The sequence below is a fragment of the Myiozetetes cayanensis genome, unplaced genomic scaffold (genome assembly GCF_022539395.1).
Source record: "Myiozetetes cayanensis isolate MyiCay16 unplaced genomic scaffold, myiCay2020 scf4, whole genome shotgun sequence".
NCBI lineage: Eukaryota > Metazoa > Chordata > Aves > Passeriformes > Tyrannidae > Myiozetetes > Myiozetetes cayanensis.
The window spans coordinates 56617125-56641831 of record NW_026087631.1 but is presented as its reverse complement, the minus strand read 5'-3'; the positions used below and the strand labels follow the sequence as shown (position 1 = coordinate 56641831).

At 36.3% G+C, this 24707-nt stretch overlaps 1 protein-coding gene across 44 annotated transcripts in view; it reads left to right on the top strand.

Annotated features, from left to right (window-relative positions):
• PTPRD (protein tyrosine phosphatase receptor type D) overlaps nt 1-24707 on the top strand; it is a 1147190-nt gene that overhangs the window by 778481 nt on the left and 344002 nt on the right. The window lies entirely within an intron of this gene.

Here is a 24707-nt window from a genome sequence, read left to right as displayed (position 1 = left end):
GAACTGGACACAGCACCCCAGATGTGCCTCCCTAGCCCTGAGCAGAGGGGCAGGATCACCTCCCTTGACCTGCTGGCAATACTCTTTCTAATGTACCCCAGGATATAGCAGGTCTTCTTGGCCACAAAGGCACATTACTGCTGGATGATGGACAGTTTGCTGTCCTCCAGGACCCCAGATCCTTCTCCACAGAGCTGCTTCCCAGCAGGTCAGCCCCAGCCTGTGCTGGTGCCTGGGGTTATTCCTCCCAGGTGCAGGACCATGCATTTGCCCCTGTTGAATTTTAGACAGTTCTTCTCCAACCTGTCAAGGTCCTGCACAGCCCTCTGCAATATTGGCCACTCCTCCAAGTTTTGTATCATCTGTGAAGTTACTGAGGAGGCCTCTGCCCCCTCATCCAAGTAACTGATGAACAAATTACACGATACTGGGCCCAGTACAAAACCTTGGGGGACACCACCAGTGACAGGCCTCCAATCAGAGACTGTGCCACTGATTATCACAATCAGGGATCTTCCTGCCATTCAGTCAGTTCTCAATTCACCTCATTGTCTACTCATCCAGTCCACACCTCCTGAGTTTGCCTACAAGTATGCTGTGAGAGACAGTGTCAAAAGCCTTGCTGAAGCTGAGGTAGACAACATTCACTGCTATCTCATCATCCATCCAAGTAGTTGTTTTATCATAGAAGGCAATCAAGTTGGTCAAACGTGACTTACCTTTGGTGAATCCATGCTGATGAATTGCAATCAGTTTCTTGTCCTTCATGTGGATAGAGATGGACTGCAGAATGAGGTGCTCCATCACATTTCCAGGGATTGAGGTGAGGCTGACTGGTAGTTCCCTTCTTGCCCTTTTTGAATACCAGGATGATATTTGCTATGTTCCAGTCCTCAGGTACCACTCCTGATCTCCATGATCTTTCAAAGGTGATCTTCAGCAGCCTGGCTAGGGCATCAGCCAGCTCTGTCAGCACTCATGGATGCATCCTATTAGGGCCTACGGACTTGTGAATGTCACTTTTACCTGACTCTAACCCAACCTTCCTTGACCAAGGGAAAGTCTTCCTTCAAGCATTGATTTACCCTGACCTCCTGGGTCAGAGATCCTTGGGGAATGGTCTTATCAGAGAAGACCAATGCAAATAAGGCATTCAACAACTCTGCCTTCTACATGACCAGGGTCCCCTCTCCATTTACTAATGAGCACACATTAACCTTTGTTTTGCTTTTGTTATTGATGTATTTGAAAAAACCCTTTTATCCTTGATGTCCTTGGCCAGATTTAATTCTAGATGGGTCTTGGCCTTTCTGTCTCATTTCTGCTTACTCTGACCACCTCTCTATTCTCTCCAAGTGGCCTGACTCCACTTCTGTTAGATGTGTACTTCCTGCTTATACCTGAGTAATTGACAGGAGTTCTTTATTCATTCACACAGATCTCTTTCCCTCTTGACCTGATTTCTTTCTCAGTGGGATACATCGTTCTTGAGCCTGGAGGAAGTCACCCTTGAATGTCAACAAATCCTCTTGGACTCCTCTTCCCTACAGGGCCTGTTGCCCTAGGATTCTTCCAAGAAAATCCCTAAAAAGGCTAAAGTTAGCTCTCCTGAAGTCCATAGCTGTAATCTTGCTTGCTGTCCTGGTACCTCTTCGTTCAATACTGAGCTCAATACTGAACTCCACAATGAAACTACAGCCAAGGCTGTCCCCAATCTTCATCACATCAAGGCCCTCCTTGTTTGTTAGTATGAAGTCAAGCAGAACACCATTCCTTATGGGATCCTCCCCTACCTGTGACATGAAATTAAATGTCTGACTGGCAAAATTATGTGTGGACTGGTGATTCAATTGATAGGCAATAATTCCATGCAGTCTTTTGATGGGAGAAAAACATGTTGAACAAATGAATCAGATAAAGGAAGAGAATATTTTGAAAAGAAATTATAAGATTTATATATGAAAATGATACTTAACAAGCAGGTGACGTTCTGACACTTCAGGTTTTACAGTTGTGGCAATTTTTTTTTCATTGTATTACAAAACCTATTGTCAAAGAGGATAACAGGAATTCTTTAAAATATATTTATTAAGATTTCTGTAATCCTGTAAGGATAAATTCACTTCTTAAATGTACTGCTAAAAATGCTGCAGCAACGTGGCAAATGTGACCAGAAAATTTTTCCCTCCACTTCACACCCATTCTGAAAGCTCTCCCCAGGATAAATCCCAGTTCAGCCTTCCTAAAACTAAGATCTGATTAAAGAGGACACAGTATATTTTCCTTTTAAACTTCAGTGCAAATTCCGAGAAAGAAACAAATTCTGTAAAATCTCACTTATTTTGAATGAAAGTTCCTTAGTTTCCTTGATTTTCAATTATTTCAATTAAGAAATAAAATAATTAGTGATGATTATTCCTAAAAGGTGTTTCAGTACCTAAAGTCAAGTAATTTATGTCAGCTTTAGCTATAAGTTAACAGTCAGTCAGCATTTTCTTTAGACTACTGGGTGTTATCTTTCAGTTTTTTTCTTTACCCAAGTTATGTGATGATAACACTACTCTCCCATCCTCACTTCCTTCCCCTCCCCCAAAAAGTCAATATGCATTACCATCACGCAAGAATCTTCATCTTGTGTATCTCTTCATGCATATCTTGACAATCAGGTTAATATCTCTTAGAAATCCTGTATATGAGCTCTGAAGAAAGGCCTTTCCTATTGTTCTGAAACTGAAAGAACTTTCTGAGACAAACCTTTTGCTAGTGAAAAACAGCTCTTGATTATTCCTTGAAGCCTTAGCCTCAGTGGAGAGCAGAGGATGTCTGTTTAGGAATGCTTTTTAGGAAGCAGAAGCTCTGGTTTTGGTGATGTTTTGGTGATCGAGTTGATATTACTCCTGCAAATATGAAACATGCATCTGGGCACCATCAACTCTTTAAAGAAGTAGATGCTGCTTGATTTTTTTATACCAGCATTTCATAGTGTGCAGCCTCCTGTCTTACCTCAAGACAGCATAAGAGCACATACTTTTTTGGGTTCATTATCTCCTCAGATGTGATTGTACTGTATCTGCTCCTGTGTTTATTGAAAGTACAAAGCAACACACTGCAAACAGCAGGCCACAAGCAAGCCAAATTATAGAGCACATTGGCTCAAGCACAGTACATCATATTATGTGAGACTAACCATGGATCTGAGTAGCTAAGTCAGATGTGAGTGAACTGAAACTTCCTGATCTTGGAAATTTACTCCCTCAGGTGTTTCTGCCAAGCTGTTTTGCACTCACTCAACCTTTTACATTGACTATAGAGGTCTAACAACAGTTCTGTAATTCCAGTGCACTTAAGAAATATTGTTTTAGATTTAGTGATGCCAAATCTGGTTGCTTCTAAGCAGTCATCATGGCTCTAGCTTTCTCAATGCAGCAGAAAAGATCAGAGAAATTTATCTGAGTGGGAAATGCATGAAGGATATCCACACTCTTAAATCTAGTAACAGTATACTCTAAGAATCTGCAACACTGTCAGAAAACTTCATAAAAATGAAGTTTGACATGAGATAGATTTCTTTTGTAATAAGCTTATACAATCCATATATATCTATGAATAGTGAGTAGAAAAATTTCTGCATGTCCTGTCCGCCTGTTTCATTACCCTGTAAAAGCTTTTCGGTGACATTCAAAGATGTAATTACCGCATTGCTGTCAAGGTCAGTTAAACCTGAGGTAATGGTTACGTAAGTGAAAATCATTTAATATAATGTGGCCTACAAGGTTAAGAAGAATGGTCATTCAGGGGTATTTCTGAGATCTCACATATGTTAGGGAGATTTTACTTTATTTATCTGCCCTCAGTTAATTTTTTTCTGACTGATACTGGTGTGTTCCCATGGTGGTAACTATGCTTTTAAGGGTGCTCAATAATGCTCCTATTGTGTGTCTGCTCTTGCCATGCTCCACCACTTTTGATCTATACTGCTCTTTACTCCCTGACAAAGGAAAATAATAGAGGAGAGAGGATTGTTTTTCCTTTAAGGGGCTCAGTAAAGGCTGCTACACTCTAATCATGGAGTGAGAAGGCTGCTTAAAATGACCCATCACTTCCTTCATCTCCTGAGCAATAAGAACCTACAAGGAAACAGTGAAACAAAATTAAGAGTGATGCTAACTAACAGTGAAAAGTGTGGGGCTTACACAGTCTAAATTATCTACAGAAGCCAAAAAACAAGTAGACATTTGCTTTGCAGTCTGTTGACTTGAGGAAATCAGACCACAATGGAGAGGTGTTTGCATCTTTCCATGTCTCTAAAAAAATCTTAAGCTTTGGAGAAATAAAAATAGCTGAATACCAAGTACATTTCAAAGAAAAACAAAGGTTTCATTCTTTCACAACATCTACCAAAACAAACAGAGAATGGAAAACAAGATTCCACATTTCATTTTTGCACTTTCTTTCTGAAACTAACTGAGGAGCAAAAGTATAGCAAATGTATTTGCATCCTTAGTATGTTAGTAATGCTTTTTACTAGATTACTGAGACTGCTGAAATAGTAGGTGCTTTAAAGAGTATTTTTCTGTTTCGCCCAGTATATTCCTCACACTGCAAAAAAGTAAATAGTATGCTTAAGGGTCTTGCATTTTAAACATTGTTGTATTATTAAACAAAGAGAAACTGGCATAAAATTGAATTTTTCATTCAACTGAACAACACCATATATGGTCTATCTGAGGCATATAGTGAGCAATATCAAAACTTAAAAGACCAAAAAAAAACCATTAAAAATTAAATAAAATAATGTGGTGGCAAAGGTCCCTTTCCAGGATAAATTACTTATACATTTGATTTTAAGGAACTAAAGTAAGTGTAAATATTTCATTGCATTCAAGTGACTCTCTCATGCTTAATCCTTACCTAAACTTTGTTTATATTGCCAGCTGTGTACAAAGATGATTATATGGATTTAGTTCAGTGAAATTAGCAATATCAAGCCACTCTACTCCACACAGGAGCCCCTGGTGGTCTAGTGGTAAGGGCATGGCGCTGTCACCGCCGAGGCCCGGGTTTGATTCCCGGTCAGGGCCACTCCCGGGCAGGTGGAGCTCGTTAGCCCTGTAAAAAGGCAACCCATCTACGTCCTAAGGACCTCGCTGCCACCGTCCAAGCTCGCTTGGCCCCGGCAGATGAACCTTAGGATTAAAGGGTGGGCTCAGTTCCGCGCACACTGTGTCTCACCTAAAAAATCCAATGCGCAGGCTGGAAGGTGTAAAGACCTTCCCCGGATCTTCGCTCGCGAAGACTGGCCATTTTACTCCACACAAAGGTGAGGTCCAGTAATGCTTTATGTTGGCTGGCAGTATAGGTTTACTCATTTTAACTCAACTTTACTTTTAAGGCCTGAAATATTTGTTCAGTGCATGGAGACCGGGGTGAAAATGAGATATTGCTATGATTGCCTGTCTCAGGTCTGTGCCTTCCATCTCATGCTGTCATTAAACTGTTACACTGCTGGTGTTGAGTGGGGAAAGTTGAAATAACTCACACTGATTTTTGCTGAATGGCATTTCAGAAACATTAAAAAAAATCTGACAGATTTGGCTACACTCCAGAGCTTCCTCTCAGGATGTGTTTTTTTGCCCTCTGTTGGATACCTTTGGATAGATAAAATAAGGAGTAGTAGCATATAGCGCCTTACAGGCAAAGCTTTGTCAAAGGATTTAACCTCCTTAACACTGACACTCAAGAATTGGATGTAAAAGTTTACTGCTATAATTTTAGATGATAAAATCATATCTGGTGTTTTACTTTAAGTAGAGAGAAACAGGAAACTGGCTGTAATGTCTAGTGCGGAGGTTGATCAAAACAATAGTTGGGAAAGATGCTACCTCTTCCTAACTTTGTGGTAGCGAGATAGGCAATGACTACACAGAATTGCTCCAGCAAGTTGCAAATAATGTATGAAATGAGAAACCCAGCCCATGGCACAGAAGATATATAGTTAGAATTGTGCAGCGGTTGTGGCACTATATGTTGTGTGTTACAGCATTAAACTTGGTAAGACTCATCACAGGCATACAGAATATTAAGGAACAAAAAAATCCCATGTAAATTAGGGTGTTTTTTTTCAATTTCCTGGTTTTCCCTCTGTTTTCTTATAAAGCCATGTTATTTGTAAGTTTCTTTTGCCAAAAATTTAAATAGAAGGGTAAATATTTCATATGTTTCTTCAATATGTGAGGTAGGCCTTTCAAGAAATTACAAATACTTTGGGTTTTTTTAGAAAAAAAAATTATAGGTCTGGTAGGTGAAGAACTTTTTTACCAGGAAAACTTAAAAAAATGAAGACAAGTCTGCTAAAAGTGCAAAGGCTAAGATGTTTAAATAAAGCACATTAAACCTCTGTTTTGATACTTTCACAAGAATTGAACAAGAGTTAGACTTGAACAGGAATTAAACTATAACCCTCTAAAATTACACAGGAGTATTTGCACAGGACCTAGTATGTTTTAAATATCCACATTTATCCTCAAAACTTTACCTAGTTTCTCTGACTGTTCCCAGGCAGAGAGGGTTTGAAGACACTTATGCTATGTACCAATTCATGTAGCTGTTAAGAAATATTGATTTCCTACATTTGCATAACTTTTAAATTATTGCCTCTGATTTTGACCTGCAGAAGGGTTTCTTTGCTTCCTTCTTTACTCCCTACATACTCCTTTTAAGGTTCTAAGTTAAAATGTTGATAGAAATAAACAAAGAAGGAAGAACAAAAAAACAGTGTGAATGGACAAATGTTATAGGTGGGCTCTTTTTCTTCAGAACATCTGTGAACAACTTTTAAGGACACCTTCCTTGAAATATGAATACACAACTCCAATATCTTCCATTTCCTGTGCCCAGATATACCTCCTGCTCCCCTGAAATTTTCACTTTCCCTTTCATGTATTATTCCCACTGCATAGAATTTGCCAAATGCACTCAATTTTTACTTATTTAAAATGTACCTGAAGACATTTCATGTTTAATGTTTTTTGGTTTTATTTTGAAAATGTTAACTGAAAATTAAAAGCCTTTGTTACAGGTTTTTGATCTATTTAATTGGAACTGAAATCTAAAAATCATTGTAAATAATGATAGACACCATGAAAAAATGCTATTTTTACAAAATATCCATCAATGGAAATTTAAATATAAAATTAACTATAGTATATTGCTGCTACTTTTGTTATTATTAAATCTGATAATAATTGTAATTTTATTACTATTCTTTGATATATCCAATAGTTAAGAGAGGAGTCAAGTTTCTTTCAGTGTATTTTTACTACCTTTTCTCATCAGCTCTGTACTGAAAATCAAGACTTCTCATGTCACTTCCATTTCCAAACCTCATCAGAAAACTTATCAGAACAGCTGATCTATATCTAGAAGATTCTTAGGGAAAAATGTAGCACATACCAAAGAAACTTGCTTAGCGCTGTTAGCACTGAATCTCATAAAATGGTCACTACACTGTCATTTGTTGGCATTAGGAGTATTTTTATAACATTTATCAATTATGACATTTTATGAAGGTGTATATGTTGACAGAATATCTTATGATAAGTAAAACATTTACTTTTTATATCTGGCTTTTCCCCTTACTTACAACCACACTTTGTGAGGGACTAACACATACACTGCTTTCTGTCTTTCCCTCTTAAAAATACACAAACACTGCACTTTATAAATAAGCTCTTAGCAGCTAACCACCATTTAGTTTCCCTGTATTTCTGTGGCAGGAATGAGTGACTTATTCATTAACTTATTTGCTTCTTGCATTGTAATATTCTCTCCCTTTGAAAATTAATGTTGTAAACCATAAATATTAAAAAAAAACCCAAACCTAAAAATATTTGTCTAATGCTGTCATGTTACACCTTCTTTCACCAAAGAAATAAATAATTTCAAAGTTTGGTAGTATTAGTGATTTTAAAATAGTATAGTAGTATAGGGATTTTAAAATATCTCATAAATGTTTCTAGGTTCTACTTGATTCCTAAATACAAGCATATTCCTATACATTTTTAAATATGCCTTTAATTATTAGTAATAATAAAGAATAATTAGTAATAACTAATGGCCTTTTTCTCATTAGTCCACCAGGTCCTGGACCACTTTCAGAGAACTTCTAAAAGCCTTTTATTTTTTATTTCATTTTAAATAACTTCTTCAAAGAATTATATTAAAAAAATAGAACTTTAAATCTAAAGTTCCTCTTTTCCCCATGTAAGGTAAATAAAGTCTATTCTTACAAAATTCTGCAGATAGATATTGCTTCTTATACTCACTCTTAAGCTTCTTCAGAGTTTTCAAAGAAAAAGTGTAGAAAACCAGATTTTCTCTACTAAACCACACTCTCAGCACTCCAATGGATCACCCAGAATGCTTTTCTGGGAAAGTATTATGACAATATCTCTAAATTATTGAAATCATCTTATATTAAGAAAGCTAATTTTACACATGATAATGGTTTCTAACACAAAAATTTGGTTTAGGATTTTCTGAGACTTCTGTAACTCACCACAGGGTTTTGAGCAAAGCATGGGTTATGGTAAGTGAAGGTTGCAAATAATACATACAGAACGATAGAAACAAAACCAGTTGTGAAATAGCATATATGCAGTGTAAATAGGCATGGTACATTTTACACAGTCTGCAGAAAAATCGCAATAATAGTGGAAGCCTGGTTTATTGTCAGGAATTAAACAGTTGTTTAAACGTAGTTTAAACAGGGGAATTAAAAATTGATTCTCTGTAGTTGTTATGATTTTTCTGCAGTCCTTCTATATGTAAGTGAAATTTTTTGATAATGACAGTTGTCAGATTCTGGTGTCCAAAGCCATCACAAAGACAATTTAGATGAGAAATAACAGACCAATTTTAAGGAGCGAGGCTACTCAGACACTAAACTGACTGCTCTAAAAATACTGTGGATTCCCCATAAAACAGGTTTTAAATAAAGATTAGATGCTTCTCCAAAAGGTATGTTTTTGCAGTGCAAAAGGCACTGAAATGGTTTAAGGCGGGACTGGGGGAGACAACTTGTGTATCCTCTGTTACACAGTATGCACGAACAGATTATTAAAATTAACTTTTTCTGAAGTTCAGGTTTATGGACTGATAAATTGGTTACACAGAAGCAATATGACTCAGTAATTGTCCTGCTATTTTAAAGAAGTGTCATCTTTAACTTTGTAGGTCTTTTCAAGTGTGTATCTGAAATTTGTTTTTGCAACCATGGTTTAATATATCATAGACAGGTTAAACCATAAAATAACAATGGAATTTTCAGCCAGGCATGTAGAGAAAGTGAAGGGATTTTCTTTTACCACCATTTGTGCTAACATTTAAGATCTTGAAACACTACTTAAGATACAGAGTTTTTACGTCATGTTTTTGCCTCACTTTACTTTTCATCACCTCTTCCTTCCTTCTATTCTGTTTACTTAATTTGTTTGTGAAGACAAATTTCTACCTTGGGTACATACGCCAACAAGTGTACACCTGTGTAAACCAAATGCTGACATTTAAACTTGTGCCTTCATCCATTAAAATAAAAAATCTCCACCTTCATTTCTCTGTCTTGGAGCTGTTCAGGCCTAGTGTCTGGGATTGATGAACTCAGCAAGCACAGACCAATTTTCAATTGCCTAAGTCATTCTTCACCTAATGATTTTGCCTTAGGCATGGCATGACCATCTTTACTGAAGATCAGGTGCAGCTTCAAGGTAATTCTACTTGTTCCATGACTTTCCAGAGCTAGATTAGATTTGTTATTATGTTCCGATCTGTGGCAGAGGCTGATACCTCTGGCCCTGTTTTCATATCTGCTCCCATTTTATCTTTTAACTCCATTACTTTTTATTTGCAAATGGGATAAATTCTTTATGACTGGTTGGGAGAGTTTGAACTCATTGAAGGTAGCTTTTGAACCTGCTTGTCTGTCTTGGTGACTCTTACCTATAATGCTTGTTTTACAATACCTGGTAGGCTACAGTCAACAGAACAATGTGCTACAAACCTCTTCAGGTTCCATTTTTTCCGAATTCAGAGTTGTCTTCTTTTAAATTGACAAAAATAAGTCCATGCATCCCATGCTTAATTGGCTTGTAAGACCTTCAGGAAGTCTTAACACCTCCAGGAAGTTGGTCATAATGAGTTGGCTCTAGCATTACCAGGTTAAAAAACCTGATCTATACTTCACAGCAGTCCTTTATTCTCACATGGCCTATTTCTGGTCTGTTTAAATCCCTCTTTCTTCATTGCTAGGAAGATATTGGTAACAGTGTTATTAAATTCTGTATCACAGTGTGATATCTCATTAGTCAGTGATGGGACCGTTTTAAACTCAGCAAGCATCTTAGATGCCTGTTATACTTTGAAACTACCATTTTTCATCATCTTTCCCAAAACAAGTCTTCAGGAAATGATAAGAAGTATGTTGATGTTTATACACTAAGTATTTACAATGCATTTTATTAAATATTTGCCCCATTTGCCTCTTAAAAGCAAATTATATTTATTTCAGAAGATTCTAAAATATGATCCATTTACTTTGAAATATCTGTTCATTTTAATCTATCAAAAAATATTTGAACAAGAACTTCATTGAGAATCATCCCAGTTCTCAACACAACAACAATTCAGACAGGATGATAGAAATAAGAAATAACCAAAGAATAAACAGGAGAAAAAAAAGCTTGGTTTATATTTTGGGTCACCTCAGATGATTTTATGGAAACTATGTAAAAGTAAACTACAGGGGGCAGCAAACATTAACCAGATATCATATGAAAGCCAATACACAGAATTAACAGGAATACTTTGGTGCACCATCTCATAGATTTTGGAAATTATTTTTCAAGAATTTTTACTAAATAACTGATATATTTGGAAACCAATCAAAATTTTTTAAGATGGTTTCAGTGTGTCTTTAGGCAATTAAACAGAGCACTGGTCAGTAAATTTTTCTCAATGCACTTTTTTTTCTGAAATACCTGGGCACTTTCACTTAATTGTTTCCATTATTCTGCTAACAACTATTATAAAAAATTTTTTTCCCCCTTTTTTATTAGTTCTGCATCCCCAAAATTTTAAATCACCTGCTATGATTTGCCAGCATGCACATTTATATAGTGAAGCGGGAAGTCAAGTCCAGACTATCTCTTATCTTCACAATATACTTTGTCTTCTTTAAATGTTCTTTTCCACAGAGACTTGTTTACCCGATAGGGTTTATAAAATTATTATGAATTTCCTCATTCAACAAATGTAAGACTAAAAATCAGACTATTATGACTGTATTGCAAGAATTTGAACTCAATAAATGGAGCAAGGCACAGTCAAGTTATTTTGATAAAATTTGGCTCTATTGTGTATGTGTTCACTGATCCCTATAAATACCAAAACAGAAGACAAATTGTTGTTTGGGTTTTTTTTGTTTGTTTGGTTGGTTAGTTTGGTTTGGTTTGGTTTTAGTGAAAATTCTTGTATTCAGAAAATCCCTTCTTCAAAAGGAAAAAATAGCAAAGCAATATCATGCTTCTGGACATATGCTTCACGCTTTAAGGTATGCTTTCATTTTTATTTTATTTTTATAGAACAGATTGTTCAATTGCTGGAGTGTCATACACATTATGTTGTATATACCACAGTGTTAAGAATTCTATTATTCCTATATTCCCATTATCCTATTATTAATAAATAATAATAAATAATTCTTTTTAGTTTAATTTTTTTTAACTAGTGAGTGCACCCATCAAACTATACTTTTGTGTCTTCTGTTCCCCTCATGGAAATATTTTTTGCAAGTATCTATAGGAAGCAATGGTAATCACTGCTTATAAACATGCTACACTTCAGAGAGACCTAAAAATATTACAAAACATAGATCTTATCTTGCATTTCTCATAAACACAAGAAGTCACATTACAAACACTTTTGCAGTTGGAAAATATTGCAAACAACATCTGCATGTAACTCATCTGTTAACTACACAGTGGTCGGCTTAAGTGCAAGTCAATACAAGTATTTCCAGAGTTGTTCTGAGATTTTAAAAAAATGTATCATCATGACAGGATAATGATTCATCATCTAATTCGGATAAGATTATACACCACATATACATATGCACATACATAGGTTAGATGCAAACATACATAAAATATATTTGCAAAATATAAATATATGTAAAAATAAAATAGACACGTGAATACACAAACAAATATTAAACAGATTAGGATGATCCTAATACGTAACTTTCTCTTTTGCGCTTAGTGGAATTGCTTCTTTAGCGCATAGCAGTCTAGCAGTAAGCAAGCGGTAGAAAAGTAGTGTCAGAAATTATCTGTGCTTGGACAAAGGCACTATCAAATAACAACATAGAATAAGAAAATATTCTCTTTGTTGGCCTGAGCTCATCACGGTTTCATGTCAAGGAAGAAATTTTCTCTCACTAGGAAGAAATACTGTTCCACTTTGGAAAAATAAATAGAGCCAAGTGATACTTGAACAGATCTGACAAATGGGAATATGCTTTGACTTAGAAAGTCCAATTTTTTTGTATTTTTAGAAACTCACAGTTTTCTACCTCACTATTTTTTCTCTGTTTTCAGGCTTAACTTTTGCCCAAAATGCCTTGGGCATGTGTCATGAGTCTACAGAACAGAGATGACAAATAAGGCATGACCTTTCAGTTTGGAAACTAATTTTATTGGTATTTGAACAGGTGGAAGTAGCACTATATCTGAAACATAAAGTCCCTACCAATTATGGGCATAATTTGTTTTAATGTTGTGTCAAAGTGTTTTCCTCAGAAAATATCACAAGAAGCACACTTTTTAAAGTGTATCTTCTTAATACAGTTTTGTTTGTCTTGTAATGGTTTGACTGGGGAAAGGTTTTGGTTGTTTATTTTGATTTATTAAATTCATTTTTCTGAGTTAGTGTACTCTCAGCGTACTGAAGAAGGAACTTTCTGGGTCAAAGCCCCAGCATTCTGTAAGGCAATAAGTCATACTATTCACAAGAAAAACATATGGCAGTGCTCCCAGGTAATTTTTTTTTTTTTTTAAGTGAGTGTATCTTTCTTTATTTCAGATTATTTTAACACTATACATATAAAAGTTTCCTTAAAAAGCATTACTTCAATTTAGGCTTTAGAAATTTGAAGAAGTGCTTATGAAAGAGAAGATACATTATATTTTTAAAATGTTTTCCTAATGCTCATAAAACTCTAAAACTTTTTTACTGTTCTTGAACCTGAACTTTTCAATATAATAACATGGCATACATATAGGAAAGATTTATTTCAGTACATATATCAGTATATACAGCTAGCAAAAGTTAATGTAATAAAGCAATCCCCAGTACACAAATTCTTCTTACCAAAACGGAAAGTGTTTTAACTTTCATTTCAATTTAAAAATGGCATGCCTTAGTAACTGGATTTTTTTCCTTGAAAATAGGAAAAGTTCCCCTAGTTTGAAATAAACAGCTAACATTTAATTATAAATAAAAATAATTTTTAATGATGTGGCTAGGTTTGGAGAAGATTAAAGCTAATAGTACACCACTGAAAATTACAAGGAAAAAACAAAGTCATAGTTTTTATTTAAAACTAAAATTGTCAAATATGGTGATCTGCTGTGGATATGGAAGACTTGAGAAAAGTATCAGGAACTTTTCATTTTCTTTACTGTACAAAAATCACATAAAATAAAGACTTCTGAAGCCAAAGCCATTCCAATTCATGGAGAACAGGTGGTGGACCATTCTGGTTTTAAGACCTTAAATTCTTATTGCTCCTTTTGACTGTGGCTGGATTTATGTGGAAATATAAACTCTGAGAGAGTGCAGAGTCTTGCTCTGACTTTAAGGAGCAGAAAGGAAAGACTGGCTTACACTTCAGAAACATATTGCAGAAGAACTTTCTATGACTTTATGGTCACTCATAATTGCACTTAGGAACACTTAACACTGGCAAATTAAAAACCAACCAAACAAACCCAAAAACAAACCCTGAAACAAAACCAAAACCAAACAAAACAGCAAAACCAAACCAATCAATGAAACAAGCAAACCCTGAAAATACCCAAACAAAATCCAGTACAATATACAGATCAGTAATTCAACCAAAAAGCTGACAATGTAGCTCCAAATATGTGTGACAGGAAGTGATGACTATAAAGCAAATAAAAAGTTTATATACTGTTAATTGTGATGTAAACTTGCCTTTATTGTCACAAATTTCCAAATATTTGTGTATGAGAAAAACTGAAAAAAACTCACACCTTTTCCTGTCCATCTTAAACCACCTCAGCTTTGGCAAATGCATAGATTCAGACAAACTGATTTTCCTAACATGAATAAATTGACCTTTAATTCCCACTTATGATTTGCATTTTGCTTTTTGCATATTCTTTACTCTTGCATGCATTACTCTTTTAATGCATTTGCATTACCACTTCATTAATTCTGTTCTATCTTTAAATCATTATAAAAATTGCTTATTTTTAATATTGATACAGTCACAAATTTTATTGCTATCTCATTTTGGATGATCTGTTTACTTGATGAGTCTTCAAATGCAGACATTCTATTACTCTGTGTTAACAATCTCTCTCTGGTTACCTCTGTTTTAAATGAGCTGTTTTCAAGGTGCAGAACCTTGTTGATATCAAATGTTCTGATTGTGCAGTTGTAAATTCATTGCTGTTGATAGGATGAAACTAATACATGCAAGAATCACACTTGATGTTGCTTTGTAGGAATATCTTTTAACTGTCAAAATTATAGAAGAGCTGGAAGTCATCTATCTATTGGAACACTAGTTATCTGTAACAAGCTTAACAAAACTAAATTTGGAAGGCATTTCCTATCCATAATCACAGGAACATAAATACCCTCTGAATTGCTTTAGATTCTTCTTTCTTGAGCTGCCCAGGAAAGTAGATTCTGACCTTGTGTTTTCACATCAACCTCTAATTCTGTTCTGCCAATCTACTGGTGTGACACAGAGATCTGGGTGTCTTAATCTCATTGTTTATTCCAGCTTTAAAGATAATTTTTGATACTGATAATCCAGTGAGCAGTTGCTGATGATTGCCTGCTAAATGTTAGATTGACACTTGTATGTGAATATGAAGGAATTTTGCTAACTAACACCAAGGTTGACAGTGGCCCAGTGGTTAAAAAAAAAAAAAAAAAAGGTAAGCAAGCAACATTCCTGAATTGGTTAATCCAAACAAACTAGCATCTCCCACTCCCATAATCCCATTTGTGACTGGAAGTCAAAGCACTCAAAGTACTTCCTCAGGATGACTGCAATCTCTGCTTAGGTCCATTACACAGACCTTCATTCCTTGAACAAAGCAAGTGACAACAATAGAAAGTTGTCATCCTTCAGAATTATCAACAATAGGTGTACACACAAATTTATACCTGTATTCACTGTCAGCAGAAGAATAGGAACACTAAATTATTCTGACTTCTCTTCAGGGTTGTGCATGCTTATGATTTGAGAAGTTTTCTTTCTTTTCTCTGAAGCCCAGTGACCCAGGACTGTCTTTCTTTTACTCCAGTCTTTCTTTCATCCCTGTTTTCTTTGATTACACAGACAGAGTCCAGATATTTCCAACTTCCTGCCCCCAATTCAACTCCATGCAGACATTGATAGGAAATTTTTCTGTCATAAAATTATGGTTTTATAATTATAAGAAACCAAATTGTTTCTCTCACCTATAATTAAGACAAAAGCTGGTTACCTGTTGAGGCATATAATTTTGAGATGTTCATGTCTTAATTACACATTAGGAAATAAAAGGTCTGCACAAAATTAAATTTCTTGTTCAAGAAGAGCTGAACAAAAAATATCTCTTTGTCACTTGCACTAATTTCCACAGCAAATGAAGAATTAATGGCAGAGTTTGGACTTTGTCAGCTGTTTTGATGGTCTTCATATCTCTTTGCTACCAGAGGGCATCAAGGCTTTCTGCAAGGCATCACTGAAGAAAAGTCATCTAGACACTAAAGAACTACAGTCATCATGGCACACCCCAGTTTTATGCTTCTACACAAGTTTTCCAGGACCTGAAAAAGAAAAAGCTTATACTTCTCTGATTTACCTAGATTAGGATTTGAATATGCTTATGCATTGTATTTGTTGAATGATTTTGATAAATGGCAAGTGAGCTGTACATCTAGAAGTGCACTTTAGACAGGGAGATCATTTAGCAACTGAGCACTGTTGGTAAAGATAAGAGGACAGTAGTTCTTCGTGAATCAGTTCTTTAGGACATGGAATACTTTGCACATTTTCACGTGTTTGAAGTAAGGGCTGACACTGAAGTAGTGCTGTCCCGTTGGTAGAAGGGTACTATTAGCAGCAGAAGGTTTCTTTGCAGAATAAGTCCTTACATAAGAATAAGAAGATGATAGTGTAAGCAAATCCCCCTCCACCACTATCACATTAAATATCCTCTCCTGTACTTGAAAACTGATTCATTATAGACAGACTATTTTTTAAGCTAACAACAGAAGTTGGTAGTTCAGAGCATTCCATGTTTGGAGTTCTTCAGACAAGGTTGCAGACCTATTTATTTGTTTCTTAATTTTTTAATGATATTTATTGATGTTAACTTAAGTGTAGGGTCTGCAGATAAATTTTCTTCTTGCATTTACAAAAACTGTCCATAAAAGGGGCACAAAGACATACAAAGAAAACATGGTCAGAACCTGATTTTTTTCTTTCCTAGCATGCAGCAGTCTCTAGTGATCAAATAGGAACTTTTACTTTGTTGTTGAACTTTCTTAAGGAAATTTTTTTGTTACAGAATCACAAAATGGTTGACGCTGGGAGGTACCTCTAGCGGTGGCCTTGTACACCTTTCCCCACTCAATCAGGGTCATCTACTGCTTAAGTGAAACATCTAGGTTTCTCTTTTAGAAAACCTCTAGGTCAACAGAGAACTTGCACTCAAATTTCTGGGTGTCCCAAATTTCTAAGGACTGAAAAACAGTTCTGTTTCTGGAACCTTTGACATAACATGAAACTGCATGACTTTTCCTGATACAATTCAGTGTCATCAACACACTCCACCACTGTTCCTTTCCATGTTTATAATTTACTTAAAATAAATATGTGCTAAATAATAGGAAAATGGAAAGTGTCATGAAATGCCATGATACTCAATAGTAATCACAGTTTTAAAAGAATTAATTGGAATTTGATTGCACTTTGTACCATATCAGTACAACATAAGAGAGAAAATCCAGCTACAGGATGTCTACTGATCACCTCAGGCAGGCAGGAAAAATTAAACTCTGTAAAGAGGACTGACTCTGGAGAAATTCCTGGTATGTGTTTCATTTCTGAAGCATTTTGCACTAGTAACTCTGAATAATCATAAATATTACTTCTAGCTCTCAGCCAGATAGCCTAAAAGGCAGACTAAATCACAGATTACTCGGGAATATGGATTTCTTACCACTTAATAAATTGTATAGCTGTGAGGATTGGAGGCTTTCCTTTAATTAAGGGTGCCTCCTACATTCTTTCCTCACCCACAACACCTCACCTCTAAAATAGTCTGCAACACAAAAGCAAAAATAACTTCTGTTCTAGATTCTAAAAGCATACTAGATTTCAGGATGTGGTCTTCAAAGATGTTTGTTTGAAAACATAGTTATAATCTCCCTCTAATGAAAATCTTCCTTTTAGTTTTTTTTTTTTTTTTTTCATAGTTAATAAATTTTGCCTCCTTTAGAGATATTTAAGTTATCTAAAAGAGTCAAGGTAAATCAGTGCTATTCAGATATTCCATCTCACTCCAGGTCAAGTGCTTCTTAAACATGTGGTCAGTCTAGACAGAGGTCCGTGTTCAGTTCCAAAACTTATAGGGTAAGAACATCTAAAAAGCTTTGAGAACAGACTGACAATATTTAGTACTGAAAATACTTTTTATGTGGCATCCTATACTACTTCTTTTTTGTAATCATATAATGGCACGTTTCAACAAAAGGAAAATATTCCTTATTAATTTAATAAATTAAATGCTTATGTTTTTAGGTTTTTTTATAAACAAGTAGACATGGTCATTATATAGTTTAGTGGGCATAGTGGTGTTCTGTCAAAGGTTGGACTTGATGATCTTTGAGGTCTTTTCCAACCTTAATGATTCTCTGAATTTCATTACTGTTAAGTTTTAAATAAGCAATTTAACCCTTAAGTTCATATATTCGATGATGATATCATAAAGTGTAAAAAAGTATACATTAAGGTAAAATATTATCACATTTTATGTATATAATTTGATCAACAATATAAATAAGATAATTTACTGTGGTCACAAAGCAGTTTTCATAAAGGATTAGTCTAAGAGCTCTGTATTTCCAAATGTTTTAGTGAAGTATGAAAAGAAAGAGTCCTGACGCACCTTGTTGGTTGGAGATTAGGAGTTTCTAAAGATATTCTAATGAGCTATCTATATCACAAATAGATTTACCCACGTTAATCATGCTTGGATCTTTGAAACAAGAGACAAAATATGCATTATTTCGTTTTTCTCTTTGTAATGATGAATTTCTTTTCATAATTTTTCTCTATGGTAATTACAAATATCTTTTATATATATGAAGAGAAACATCTTTTCAGAAACATAATTTTGAACTGTGTTAAGGTTTACACCTGTTCCGATCTGATATTAACCTCTGGAAAAGAGCAGTTCTTTATCCCTCACCATTTGCTGTAATATTTTTTTTGCCAATCAATAAGCAGCACACAACGTACCAAGTTTTTTTTTTTTTTTTTGCAAGTGCATTTCTCACTTTTAAATAGATATTATACATTAACTTAGAATGACTAACTAATTAATGTTTCATGCCTACGTGCTCTGCCAATAGCAATAATGAAATTTTTGACCAGGGTAACTGAAAAACTTGTGTTGACTAGGCAGACCTCATGACTTTGTCAGAGCACTCAGGTTTCCACTGTGGTTTGGTAGGAAGAGTTGAATTACACTGTTGTATCATAACTAGAAGAAAGCAATTTATATAGACAAACAGGGAGTGGATACTGCATAAGTAATGAGGAGACAGAAATCACTGAGGTTTTAGCAGTGAGCTCTGGGAATATCATCTCCTAGTATTTCTTTAAATGTTTTCCACTTGGTGACAGTATTTTGGATATCTTTGGAATAAATTCAATTCTTGTACTCATAAAACTATACTTTTCATAGGCCATTTTACAAGTTTCAGCAGACTAATTCAGTCTTTCGAGGGAAATAACTACATTTTTGTATCTCTGCTTCTGAAATGCTTATCCAAGTACATTGCTTTGAACAGAAGACTGATCTCCTTTAGTATAGTGTGAATGTAAGAGTATGCTCACAATTAAGCTGTGTGCATACACTGGCATCAGCCTTGTCTCTATAACCTATGTGACACTTATTGTATGGATTGACAATATCATCTATGATACCAAAAATGCAAGAAGTAAAAAAGTGCATGATCAGCTACATATTTAAACTGTGTATTTGCCTATGCACAAAGGAGTAAAAAAATGTCACCGCTTTGACTTCTCTGAATTGTTTTCACTTCTGTTTTCTTCAGTTTTTGAATACTAGCATGAAATGGTATACTAAGTACCAAGGTTGTGATGTACAGCCTTTCAAAACCTCACAGGGAAGTATATTCTGATACCCACAAAACCGTAAGGTACTTCTTCTTGTGCCTCAATTACTAAAGGACTAGAAAAAGACAACTTTCATAGCATATGCTGAGTTGGAAGAGACCCCCAAGGATCACCAAGTCCAACTCCTGGCCCTGCACAGGAGCATCCCCAAGAGTCACACCATACATCTGCGAACATTGTCCAAACATTCCTTGAACTCTGTCAGGCTTGGTGCTGTGACCACTTTCCTAGGGAAGACTGTTCCAGTGCCCAACCATTCTCTGGATTAAAAACCTTTTCCTAATATTGAATCTGAACTTTCCCTGACACAACTTCAGGCCATTCCCTTGGATCCTATCACTGGTCACCACAGAGAAGAGATCAGTGCCTTGTCCCCTCTTCCCTTTTGCTTCCTATGCATAGAACTATAACAGCATCACTGCTGATAGTGCTTGGTAACTGTCCATGTCTGTAGTCATGGACAAGCTCAAAATAACACATTATGAAAGAAAGTAAATGCCAGCTCTGGGAAGCCCTTTCTCCACATTAGTGGAAGCTTTCTGTCTTTCAGATGCTTTTGGAAGTAAATTTCTTCAGACGCTGCTTCTTCAGGTTGGGAGAATGTTAAATAATGAAAATCACAGATCATTAATGTAGCCACTTTGAAGTATTAGGTAAAGTAAGCATAAACAAATGTTTGTTTAAAGACAAACCAGATACAGGGTTAAAATAGAAATGTAAGCTACCAGCACCTGATAGACAACTTTTTTTTTTTTTTTTTTTTTTTTTGTGAAACAGGTCTCATAAATTCTTAGCAGGGCAATACAAAAGCTTACTTTAACAAGTTTAACAAGGGATTAACAAGGGCAAGTGCTGGATTCCACACCTGGGATGGGGCAATGCTGACTGTGTGTACAGACTGGAGAATGAGAGGCTGGAGAGCAGTTCTGCGAAAAGGGACCTGGGGATCTTGGTTGATGGCAAGTTGAATGTGAGTAAGCAGCCAGGAGGGCCAACCATGACCTAGGGGGCACCAGGCAAAGCATTGCCAGCCAGTGGAGGGAGGAGGGGTTTGTCCTGCTCTGCTCTGCATTGGGGTGGCCTCACCTTGAATATTGTGTACAGTTTTGGGTAATGGAATATAAGAAAGATATTAAAACTCTTAGAGGGTGTCCAAGGAGGGCAACAGAGATGGTGAAGGGCCTTGAAGGGAAGCTGTATGAGGAGCAGCTGAGGTCACTTGGTCTGTTCAGCCTGGAGAGGAGGAGACTGAGGGGAGATATTGCAGTCTACAACTTCCTTGTGAGGGGAAGTGGAGGAGCAGGTATTGATCTCTTCACTCTCGTGACCAGTGACAGGACTGGAGGAAATGGCATGAAACTGAGGGGAGGTTTAGGTTGGGTATTAGGAAAATTGTCGGAATTAAGTCGAAATGCCAACCAGCTAGCTCAGTGTTAGGGTAACAGAGCTGAATCAACTTTATCAGAAAATGGAGGGTTTTCATAGGGATTGGGGAGGAAGGTTCAAGAATATGGGAGGAGAATAGGAGGAGCATGCTAATCATCCAACTAGGATTGGGTATAGGAAAATACATAATAATAATGGCCAGTCTTGGCGAGCGAAGATCCGGGGAAGGTCTTTACACCTTCCAGCCTGCGCATTGGATTTTTTAGGTGAGACACAGTGTGCGCGGAACTGAGCCCACCCTTTAATCCTAAGGTTCATCTGCCGGGGCCAAGCGAGCTTGGACGGTGGCAGCGAGGTCCTTAGGACGTAGATGGGTTGCCTTTTTACAGGGCTAACGAGCTCCATCAGCCCGGGAGTGGCCCTGACCGGGAATCGAACCCAGGTCTCGGCGGTGATAGCGCCGCGCCTTTACCACTAGACCACCAGGGGCTCCAGGAAAATTCATAAACATAGGAAGCAAATACATATGTATGTAGGGGCAGGATAGCAACAGGGTAAGTCAGGGATTGGTCGAGCTGCTGTGGCTCCACGAACTGTCCAATGACAGCTGAAACTGGCTCTTGAGCACGATGTCCATGGCAACCACTTGCAACATGATGACAATTGAAACTGCAGCTCGACGACAATATCACACCTAAAAATCACTTATAATACAGGCTGTTTAACCACCATAATTATGTTCATTACAATCATAAAAATCACCTCCAACAGAAAATGAGGTTTTTCTCACAGAGAATAGTTGGGCACTGGAACAGTCTTCCCCAGGGAAGTGGTCACAGCACCAAGCCTAACAGAGTTCAAGAAGAAACTGGACAATACTCTCAGGCATGTGGTGTGACTCTTGGGGATATTCCTGTGCAGGGCCAGGAGCTGGACTCAATGATCCTTGGGGGTTTCTTGCAACTCAGCATATTCTATGATTCTATGACTTATTTAGTGGCTTATGGCATCATATTCCCAAGAAATGAAAACAATCTTTGAAACTTCCTTTTATGCTCAGAATTCTTCCTTTTGCTTCATTCTTCTTTAAAATGAATTGATCATTTATAAATATATCTCAATTCTTACAGCTCATTATGTCCATGGGCTTCACATCACCCAGGCCTACCAGAGTAGGAAGAGGAGGCATATATCCTTCTGCTGAAGGCATATCTGTCTTTTCCTGCTTAGCAACAACAGAATAAAGAGACCAAAATAAATAATAAATAATAAAGAGTTCCACTATGAGGAACAGCATCCAGGTAGCACTGAACAAAGGACCAACTGCAGCAGTGTTTAGATTCCCTGGTAACTGATGGGGTTGATGAGCCAGTAGAACCTGTAATGTTTGAAAGCATTGGACTGGTAGAAATACCTAAAAATATTATTTCCTTCCATTTTTTTTTTTTTTTATTTCATGAATCTTCCAAACATACTCTGGATGTTCTTTCTGTCTGTTGTTTGAGGAATTATCAAGTGAACTAACAATCCTTGTTGAACAAAAATCATCTAAGTTGAAGCTTTATTTTTACTTTAACTAAAATACACATTTTCTTTCACTGATTTCTTCTAAGTGAAATCATATAAAAAATAATTTTCATAAATCTAGCACTTCCTTGTGTCCAGAAAACAAGTGCAACCCCATTCCCTCTTTATTTAAAAACCCCCAAACTGCTATGTAACACAGAAAATGTCCTAACTGAAAGTACTTCACCACATCCTAAGTTTGTGCCATTCTTTTTTATAAACCTCTTTAGAAAAGCACTTCTGTGTCTGTGTCTGTGTCTCTGTGTGTGTGTGTGTGTGTGTGTGTGTGTGTGTGTGCAGGTGCACGTGCATCTGTAGAATGAAAGACAATGAATGATTTATCTCTTGGTAGCAAACTTTATTATTTCAGATCATATTGATAGCATTCAGTATATTGTTGATTGTATACTGAGTGCATAATTACAGGAAGACACCTCTATCATCACTATGATCACTGCATTTTACCACCTTGGGAGTCAGCACGGAAAGAAAAAAAAGATTACAGTATTATTTCATGCTACATCTTTTAAATAGTCTCCGCTCAAGTGAGCCCACAAAACCAGCTGCTGCTCACTACAGTGTCTGCAGGGGCAAACTGTAATAAATGCCCTGAGATTTGGCATATTATTTACAAAGAATTACGGAAAACCTGGAATTTCTGTCTCCTTAATTATTTGAAAAGAGGGGACAATCATGCCAGTGTCATTTGAATAATTATCCTTCTGATCCCAAGGTCATTACTTTTCCTGAAAAAACAGCTAATGCCTTCTACTACTGCTCCTGAAGGTGTCCAATATGACATATCTGTGACCTATTTCTTAGAACCAGATGAAAAAGTGACTTAAATTCTTCTTTTCTTTGAAGTTCCATATCCTCAAAATCTTTAAGAAAACCAACTTCCAAATTTTAGCTATAAATCACCTCCTTCTGAGGTCAGTTTTACACCTTGCAGAATCAAAATTAATTGGACCTAGGAAGGGAGAAGAGCAATGTATAGCCAACCAAGCATTTAGGTACTGAACGACGTATCAAGAAGAAATATTTAGTAGGATACCCTGTGTTCAGAACTGCTCCTGCCTCAAGCCTTCAGCTTCTGAAGGACATCCTGTGGAAGAGTGTAGGTACTGGAGGCAAAACCCCCAGTGTTCTAACTGTTGTATAGTATTTTGCTACATCCTCCTTCTCAATGTGTTGAGCAAGAATGTGCAGACCTGTCTGGGATCTCAAAAAATACAGCTTAGGTAATATTATCTACTTCCCCTTTTCCCCATTACATATATAAACACAAGTGTACTGGAATGAAAGGTGGAGGGATTTGGGAGTTAGAAAGACTCAAGATAGAGGTGTTTGAGAAAAGAGAGAATAAGGTAAATCTGGAAAAGAGGAAAGCAATATAAGTGGAAATTGGAATGGAACAGAGAAGCTGGAATTTGAGAAAGCACAGATTTAAGGTGAAAAAAGTATAGTCATTTGACAGAGAGAAAGGACACATTAGAAGATGTAAGAAATAGATGATTCTTGAAAGCCACTGTATGTGATTGATTGTAAGATAATTTAAAGTTTCACTGGGAGAGAAGAAACCTGCTTGTTGCAAAACTGAACAAGAAGTCACAGAACCAAATCCAGAGGAGGGAAATAAAAAGGAGTGTGGAGAAGAAACAGTCTCTGTTTCTTTGTCTTCTTCTATTTTTTTTTTTTTTTTTTTTAAATCCTAACTGCAACCTGAGTATGCAGAACCTTCTTGAGATTAAAAACATGAATCATGTTGCTATCATTCCATAAACACTGGAGTTGAAATTTATTGCCCATTATATTCTTTGTGCCTTCTTAGTGAAGGAACTAAATAAGAAAACACCTGCAAATTCTTAGGTTTCAGGTTTGATTTTCACCAGTTCACATTTGTGCTAGTTTGGGTCTATTAAAAAAAAAAAAAAAAATTTATGGAGGACATTGAACTATATTTGCATCAAAAAAAGAGATGTCTACTGAAGTTCATAATGAATGGGTTGTCATTTTTATAACAGAACTC